Source organism: Tupaia chinensis, unplaced genomic scaffold (assembly GCF_000334495.1).
Source record: "Tupaia chinensis unplaced genomic scaffold, TupChi_1.0 Scaffold000520_1, whole genome shotgun sequence".
In the NCBI taxonomy this organism is placed as follows: Eukaryota; Metazoa; Chordata; class Mammalia; order Scandentia; family Tupaiidae; genus Tupaia; species Tupaia belangeri.
In genome coordinates, this window is record NW_006160033.1 from 9,362 (window position 1) to 17,213 (window position 7,852).

Genomic DNA, 7,852 nt, shown 5'->3' on the forward strand with positions numbered 1-7,852 from the left:
CAAAAGAAAAATGGAGAAGGGATTGCAGCGTGGCCATCCCCTTGGGGGGGGGGAATGACATCTCACTTTCTGTCTCTCTGTCTTTGCCAGGTGCATGTACCCTAGAGCAAAAATCTCCCTAGTTATTATACCATAGAAGCTAATTATTATACCACAGAAAAGCGATACCTTCTTATTCAAAATGAATTACTCTAGATTTGCTTACAAGTCTTATTTTTGTGAACAAATTAACATCAAGTTTAAGTGAATTCTATATTTTATATCTTTTTATTCTTTCCAACTAAGGTTCCAATCAGTTTCTATATAATTTTTTCACTGTACATGAAGATTGGTAATATTTTAAGTAAGCAGTACAATTTGAGTTCACAAAAAAACATACATAATCTCAAGAGACCAGAATCTATCCTGACCACATGTTCTTGTTTTCGTTAATATTAGTTCACATCACATTTTTCCATGTGTTTCTGTACCCACCTTTTCTTGGAACTGACAGGCAGGAAATGATAGAAGGCAGGAAAAGGAAATTTTGAAGTTTTTTTTCAAAGGACTGTGTTTCCTAGGACTGAGAAGACAGATCATTTCCACTGTGCCTCTGGTCATCAAAGGACTAGGGAGAGTAAGACATTCTCAGTATAGTTGTCAGTCTTACCTAATGCCATAGAATAAAGAACTAGACGGCCAGTCTGTGGCCTAGTGGCTAAGGGAGCCAGATCCCACATGTCTAACTGTATGGTTCAAGCCCCACACCTGGTGACTGGAAAAACATGCCACAGAGGTGTGCATGTGTGCCCAAAATCCAAAGGAAGGAGGAATGAGGGAGAAGAAATGACAAGTGTGACCACGCTCCATGGCGGTGGGAAGGGTAGGGAAGACTTTCTCTCTGTCTCTGACTCTATATATGCCTCTCTATCTCTCTAGTGAATACACATGTCTCCAGGCAATTAAAAAAAAGAATGAGGAATTTGAGTGAAAGATGCAGGATAGAAGAATAAAAAGCAGCTCTTTCCCACTGTACAAGATGGCAGGTGAAAAAGCTGCGAAGCAGGATGCTAAGGAGAAGAGCCCTGAAGCCAAGAAGGCTGATGCCAGGGGCAAGGTTAAAAAGGGTGACCCTGAGGCTAAAAAGCCCAAGAAGGGGAAGCCCCATTGCAGCCGAAACCCTTCCTAGCCCAGGACATCGGCAGATACTCCCAGTCTGCCATGTATTCCAGGAAGGCCAGGTACAAGAGGAAATACTCTGCCACTAAATCCAGGATCGAAAAGAATAAAAGAAAAAGGTTCTTGCCTCTGTCACAGAACCAGGTGGTGGAGACAAGAATGGTGGTACCCGGGTGGTTAAACTTCACAAAAGGCCAAGTGTTATCCTACCAAGGACGTGCCTTGAAAGCTGTGGAGCCACGTTATACCCTTCAGTCAGCGCGTGAGAAAGCTGCGAGCCAGCATCGCTCCTGGGACCATCCCGATCATCCTCACTGGGTGCCACAGAGGCAAGAGAGTGGCTTTCCTGAGGCAGCTGAGCAGTAGCTTGCTACTTGTGACCGGACCTCTGGCCTTCCATCAAGTTCCACTGTGTAGAACACACCAGAAATTTGTCATCGCCACCTCCACGAAAAATGATATTAGCAAAGTAAAAATCCCCAAACACCTTACCGATGCTTACTTCAAGAAAAAGAAACTGCGGAAGCCCAGACACCAGGAAGGTGAGATCTTCCACACAGAGAAGGAGAAATATGATATTTCAGAGCAGTGCAAGGTTGATCAGAAAGCTGTGGACTCGCAAATTTTACCAAAAATCAAAGCTGTTCCTCAGCTCCAGGGCTATCTATGATCTGTGTTTGCCCTTATAAATGGAGTTTATCTTCTCAAACTGGTAGTCTAAATTTCTTGCCAAGACCCTAATTAAATAATTATCATATATATATATATGTATTTATAAAAAATAAAAAAGCATATTAATAGATAAACCTCTGATATTTCTGATATTTCCATTATTTACCTGTGTGTGTGTGTGTGTTTGTGTGCCTGTATGTGTGTGTGTTTTAAATAAACTAGAAGTACTGTATAACAAAAAGAATACAATGGAAAATTGACATGTGTCTAGCATTGAGTAGATACTTTAAATATCAGATCTTATTTTCTTTTCTGTTATGAGAAAAGAGAGAACACAGTTTCAACTTAAAGTCTGGGGTTTTGCTTCTTTTTCAGAACTTTTGCTTATTCATAACTTTCATTTCCTACTTTTTAACTTTCATTTTTAAAAAAATAACTACATTTTCCTTTGTAGAAAAAAGAGAAACTACTTAAAATAGATTTAATATTAACAGTTAAATGCACCCCACTCATTTTGATGGCTGAATAGTACTCTATTACATAGACATACCATCATTCATTTATCCAATCATTCATTGGTGGATATTGCTTCTACTTTGGGGCTATTATGAACAATATTTTTAAGAACAATTTGTGTATAAGTTTTTGTGTGGGAATAGGTTTTCAACTCTTTTGAGTCTATACATAGGAGTGAAATTGTTGGTCACATGGAAACTCTATTTTAATCTTTTGAGGAACTGCAAATTCTCTTCAGCTGCACCATTTTATGTGCCCACCAACAGTGTCTGTGGGTTCCAACTTTTCCATACCCTTTCCAACACCTGTTCTTATATTTTTCATTATAGCTGGCCTAGTGGATGTGAAGTGGTGTCCCAGTGTGGTTTGGACTTGAATTTGCCTAATGACTAATGATGTTAAGCGTATTTGTTTGTACTTATTGGCCATTTGTATATCTTCTTTGGAGAAATGTTTATTCAAATCCTTTGCCAATTTTTAGATTGGGTTGTCTTTGTTTGATTGGTTTGGTTTGGTTTCTATTTTCGCTATAGGGCATGTGCACTCACTGGAGAGAGACATAGAGAAAGGGAAAGTGAGCAGTCACCCCTTGGGGGGGATGGGCATGCCATATTCCCTTCTTCTCCATTCTCCTCTCAGGATTTTAGCCATGCACACACACACATGCCCAGCATGTTTTTCAAGTCACTGGGTCCAGTTCTCAAACCATTCCGTCGGCCTCATGGGATTCAGCCACCTTAACCGCCATGCCACTGACTGCCCCTGAGTTGTCTTGTCATTGTTGAGTTGTATGGGGTGTACCTATTTCTGCTAATGCGTTTGCCATGTTCTGCAATCCAGATTTTACAAGTCTGAGTTCCCTATTAGACTGTGGCTAAATGTGGGCAGGGCTGGGTCTGATTCAAATTTGTGCTGTCCTGGGCACAGTCCAGGGCATGTATGGACATGGTAGATGTGTCAAGCCCTCCAGTCTCAGATTCTGACCCTCCCATCAGGAATATGTGCACACGCTCTCCCGTCTGCTGAGAAAGTTTGTCCTTCCAGTCTGTGTGGTGACTCCAATTGACCCTTTAAAACTAGGCTCAAATGGTGCCTTCTGTCTAAGAAGCCTGCCCACAGAAGCATGCTTGTCTACAGCCTGTTTCTCTCTGTGTGTGCTGCTTACCTCTCTACCGCTAGATACCTTTTTTCTTTTCATTAAGATAGAATTCACATATGGTAACAAGTCAGTGTTTTAACATGTCCAACAAATTACACAACCATCACCACTACCTACGAATAATTCCAGAACATTTCCTCATCCCCCAAATACTACATACCCTTTGGCAGCGACTCCCCTTTCTCCTCTGCTCCGATCTCTGACAACCACAATCTACTTTCTTTCTTTATGGATTTGCCTATTTTGGACTTTTCATATAAACAAACAGAATCGTACGGTATGTGTCTTTTTATGTCTGGCTTCTTTGACTTAGCATAATTTTTCATGGTTCATCCGTGTTGTAACATGTATTAGTACTTCACTCTAGTTTTTGTGTGTGTTTTTAATAATTATTTTATTCAACCTCATTCATTAATTTTATTTATTTTTAATTTTGACCAGAGAGGGACAAAATGAAAGAGAGACAGAGCAAGTGAGAAAGAAAGCTGCCAGGTCCAGGACTTGAACCGCAGTTGCTCACATGGGAGTCCAGCACCCTTAACTACCAGACCACCTGCCAGCTCCCTGGGTTTTTTTGGGGTTTGTTTTTTTTTTTTGGTAACAATAGATTTTGTTTCTTGACTAAGCTATTTTTAAAAGTAAGCTAGTGGGACCAGCAGATGGTGTAATGGTTACTCTGCAGAACTCCTACGTAGTCAACCACGATTGAGTCCCGGACCCTGAGGCTTAAAACTCACACTGGGTGCGTGTGCATGGTGCCTAAAATCCCAAAAGAAAAATGGAGAAGGGATTGCAGCGTGGCCATCCCCTTGGGGGGGGGGAATGACATCTCACTTTCTGTCTCTCTGTCTTTGCCAGGTGCATGTACCCTAGAGCAAAAATCTCCCTAGTTATTATACCATAGAAGCTAATTATTATACCACAGAAAAGCGATACCTTCTTATTCAAAATGAATTACTCTAGATTTGCTTACAAGTCTTATTTTTGTGAACAAATTAACATCAAGTTTAAGTGAATTCTATATTTTATATCTTTTTATTCTTTCCAACTAAGGTTCCAATCAGTTTCTATATAATTTTTTCACTGTACATGAAGATTGGTAATATTTTAAGTAAGCAGTACAATTTGAGTTCACAAAAAAACATACATAATCTCAAGAGACCAGAATCTATCCTGACCACATGTTCTTGTTTTCGTTAATATTAGTTCACATCACATTTTTCCATGTGTTTCTGTACCCACCTTTTCTTGGAACTGACAGGCAGGAAATGATAGAAGGCAGGAAAAGGAAATTTTGAAGTTTTTTTTCAAAGGACTGTGTTTCCTAGGACTGAGAAGACAGATCATTTCCACTGTGCCTCTGGTCATCAAAGGACTAGGGAGAGTAAGACATTCTCAGTATAGTTGTCAGTCTTACCTAATGCCATAGAATAAAGAACTAGACGGCCAGTCTGTGGCCTAGTGGCTAAGGGAGCCAGATCCCACATGTCTAACTGTATGGTTCAAGCCCCACACCTGGTGACTGGAAAAACATGCCACAGAGGTGTGCATGTGTGCCCAAAATCCAAAGGAAGGAGGAATGAGGGAGAAGAAATGACAAGTGTGACCACGCTCCATGGCGGTGGGAAGGGTAGGGAAGACTTTCTCTCTGTCTCTGACTCTATATATGCCTCTCTATCTCTCTAGTGAATACACATGTCTCCAGGCAATTAAAAAAAAGAATGAGGAATTTGAGTGAAAGATGCAGGATAGAAGAATAAAAAGCAGCTCTTTCCCACTGTACAAGATGGCAGGTGAAAAAGCTGCGAAGCAGGATGCTAAGGAGAAGAGCCCTGAAGCCAAGAAGGCTGATGCCAGGGGCAAGGTTAAAAAGGGTGACCCTGAGGCTAAAAAGCCCAAGAAGGGGAAGCCCCATTGCAGCCGAAACCCTTCCTAGCCCAGGACATCGGCAGATACTCCCAGTCTGCCATGTATTCCAGGAAGGCCAGGTACAAGAGGAAATACTCTGCCACTAAATCCAGGATCGAAAAGAATAAAAGAAAAAGGTTCTTGCCTCTGTCACAGAACCAGGTGGTGGAGACAAGAATGGTGGTACCCGGGTGGTTAAACTTCACAAAAGGCCAAGTGTTATCCTACCAAGGACGTGCCTTGAAAGCTGTGGAGCCACGTTATACCCTTCAGTCAGCGCGTGAGAAAGCTGCGAGCCAGCATCGCTCCTGGGACCATCCCGATCATCCTCACTGGGTGCCACAGAGGCAAGAGAGTGGCTTTCCTGAGGCAGCTGAGCAGTAGCTTGCTACTTGTGACCGGACCTCTGGCCTTCCATCAAGTTCCACTGTGTAGAACACACCAGAAATTTGTCATCGCCACCTCCACGAAAAATGATATTAGCAAAGTAAAAATCCCCAAACACCTTACCGATGCTTACTTCAAGAAAAAGAAACTGCGGAAGCCCAGACACCAGGAAGGTGAGATCTTCCACACAGAGAAGGAGAAATATGATATTTCAGAGCAGTGCAAGGTTGATCAGAAAGCTGTGGACTCGCAAATTTTACCAAAAATCAAAGCTGTTCCTCAGCTCCAGGGCTATCTATGATCTGTGTTTGCCCTTATAAATGGAGTTTATCTTCTCAAACTGGTAGTCTAAATTTCTTGCCAAGACCCTAATTAAATAATTATCATATATATATATATGTATTTATAAAAAATAAAAAAGCATATTAATAGATAAACCTCTGATATTTCTGATATTTCCATTATTTACCTGTGTGTGTGTGTGTGTTTGTGTGCCTGTATGTGTGTGTGTTTTAAATAAACTAGAAGTACTGTATAACAAAAAGAATACAATGGAAAATTGACATGTGTCTAGCATTGAGTAGATACTTTAAATATCAGATCTTATTTTCTTTTCTGTTATGAGAAAAGAGAGAACACAGTTTCAACTTAAAGTCTGGGGTTTTGCTTCTTTTTCAGAACTTTTGCTTATTCATAACTTTCATTTCCTACTTTTTAACTTTCATTTTTAAAAAAATAACTACATTTTCCTTTGTAGAAAAAAGAGAAACTACTTAAAATAGATTTAATATTAACAGTTAAATGCACCCCACTCATTTTGATGGCTGAATAGTACTCTATTACATAGACATACCATCATTCATTTATCCAATCATTCATTGGTGGATATTGCTTCTACTTTGGGGCTATTATGAACAATATTTTTAAGAACAATTTGTGTATAAGTTTTTGTGTGGGAATAGGTTTTCAACTCTTTTGAGTCTATACATAGGAGTGAAATTGTTGGTCACATGGAAACTCTATTTTAATCTTTTGAGGAACTGCAAATTCTCTTCAGCTGCACCATTTTATGTGCCCACCAACAGTGTCTGTGGGTTCCAACTTTTCCATACCCTTTCCAACACCTGTTCTTATATTTTTCATTATAGCTGGCCTAGTGGATGTGAAGTGGTGTCCCAGTGTGGTTTGGACTTGAATTTGCCTAATGACTAATGATGTTAAGCGTATTTGTTTGTACTTATTGGCCATTTGTATATCTTCTTTGGAGAAATGTTTATTCAAATCCTTTGCCAATTTTTAGATTGGGTTGTCTTTGTTTGATTGGTTTGGTTTGGTTTCTATTTTCACTATAGGGCATGTGCACTCACTGGAGAGAGACATAGAGAAAGGGAAAGTGAGCAGTCACCCCTTGGGGGGGATGGGCATGCCATATTCCCTTCTTCTCCATTCTCCTCTCAGGATTTTAGCCATGCACACACACACATGCCCAGCATGTTTTTCAAGTCACTGGGTCCAGTTCTCAAACCATTCCGTCGGCCTCATGGGATTCAGCCACCTTAACCGCCATGCCACTGACTGCCCCTGAGTTGTCTTGTCATTGTTGAGTTGTATGGGGTGTACCTATTTCTGCTAATGCGTTTGCCATGTTCTGCAATCCAGATTTTACAAGTCTGAGTTCCCTATTAGACTGTGGCTAAATGTGGGCAGGGCTGGGTCTGATTCAAATTTGTGCTGTCCTGGGCACAGTCCAGGGCATGTATGGACATGGTAGATGTGTCAAGCCCTCCAGTCTCAGATTCTGACCCTCCCATCAGGCATCAAGACGAGGAGTGCTGTCCATGCAATTGGTAACCAGGGCTACTGCATCTTCACTTAGGCTTTCCTAGACTCTATTCATGATTTTGTGCAGAATCCATTTATTCACCCTCTTCAAATTACCTCATCTGAGTGTTTCCTCTTGCCTGTGGACCCTGGCTGATACAGCGGGAAACTGTCAAGTGTCATGAACAAGCACCAGTGTTCTGGGCCCAGCCTGCCACACTAGCTGTGCTA

The 7,852-nt window shown here is 41.0% G+C and overlaps 2 pseudogenes; both read left to right on the top strand.

The window, feature by feature from the left end:
• Window positions 1-1,018: 1,018 nt before the first annotated feature.
• On the top strand, window positions 1,019-1,879 carry LOC114009328 (60S ribosomal protein L6 pseudogene; annotated as a pseudogene).
• Window positions 1,880-5,291: 3,412 nt separating this feature from the next.
• LOC114009329 (60S ribosomal protein L6 pseudogene) lies at window positions 5,292-6,152 on the top strand (annotated as a pseudogene).
• Window positions 6,153-7,852: the final 1,700 nt, after the last annotated feature.